Below are 1,523 nucleotides of genomic sequence, written 5' to 3' on the forward strand. Positions count from 1 at the left end.
CCGGGTGCTTGATGAGCTATCCTGTACACCCGATGAGTGCTTAAAGTGTACCATCTCCATGCTACGCGAGTCCGCCTACTATTGGTGGAGTACTCGACTTGTGGTGCCTAAAGAGCAAGTGACTTGGGAATTCTTTCAAACCGAGTTCGGAAAAAGTATATCATCGAGATTCATCGACCGAAGCGGAGGAATTTCTTGATCTTAAGCAAGGTTCCATGTCCGTTATCGACTACTGAACGAAAGTTTGTGAGGCTTAGCCGACGCTGCGAGAATGCATTTCGTCCAAGCTATTATGTAAACGCTTTGAGGATGGGCTGAATGATGAGATAAGGATGTTTGTTGGCATTCTCGAGATACGAGAGTTCGTAGTACTTGTTGAGCGAGCTTGTAAAGTCAAGAGCTTAGAAAGGAGAAACAAAAAGCTGATGTGGGACCGGAGAATTCGAAGAGGTCCTCGGAAAGTCTCTTCAACAAGCATCGAAGAGATTTCGAGATGATGCGAGCCGGTCTAGAGGCATTTCGGGCTTTTCTAGACGAGGACGCGATCGACCCCTGTGACCACACGAGTCACCTCGATCGCGGTGGTGGAAATGATCGCCGAGAGAGGCGGAGTGTCCACATTGTGGCAAATGGCATTCGGGAGCTGTTGGTTTCGTGATCGCTCTGCTATAAGTGTGGATCGGCCGACCACTTTATGAAGGATTGCCCAAGGATGCATGAGCAGAATGTAAGTCGAGTGCAAACCCGGTGCTACCATCGCCGAGGTAGGCCACCTAGAAATATGGGCAATGTCGGTGGCGGTCGAGAGGATCTAGAGATGCTACCATCGGATCTGAGGCTCGTGCTCTGCTAGGACTTATGCCATCGCGCCTGCGAGGATGCTTGCCTCTCCGGATGTTATTACCGGTACTTTCACTCTTTTCAATACAAATGTGATTGCTTTGATTGACCACGGTTCTACTCATTCATATATATGTGAAACCTTAGCATCCAAAGAAGACTTTGCCCATTGAGTCTCTGAGTTTGTAATTCGGTGTCAAACCCTTGGGTCATTATGTGCTTGTCAACAAAGTGTGCAAGAAAAGTCCCCTAGTGTTCCGAGGTTCTTGTTTTCCGCGGACTTAATGCTTTTGACGTTCGATGAGTTCGATGTTATTCTTGGTTTGGATTGGTTGACCATGCACGATGCGGTTGTAAATTGCAAGAGCAAGACTATCGATTTGAGGTGCGCGAATAATGAAATAATTCGGGTTGAGTCCACGGACTTAAAGGGGTTGCCAGCTGTAATATCAGCGATGTTGGCCCAGAAATATGTAAGAAAAGGGTGCGAAGCGTACCTTGCATACGTGCTCGATGACAAGGAATCAGAGAAGAAACCCGAATCTGCGCCCGTGGTTTGTGAATACCGGATGTTTTCCCAAGAATTGCGGGTTTACCACCTGTTCGGGAAATAGAATTTGGCATCGAATTGGTACCTGGTACCACTCCAATTTCGATAGCTCCGTATCGTATGGCACCAACGG

Source organism: Gossypium arboreum, chromosome 2 (assembly GCF_025698485.1).
Source record: "Gossypium arboreum isolate Shixiya-1 chromosome 2, ASM2569848v2, whole genome shotgun sequence".
In the NCBI taxonomy this organism is placed as follows: domain Eukaryota; kingdom Viridiplantae; phylum Streptophyta; class Magnoliopsida; order Malvales; family Malvaceae; genus Gossypium; species Gossypium arboreum.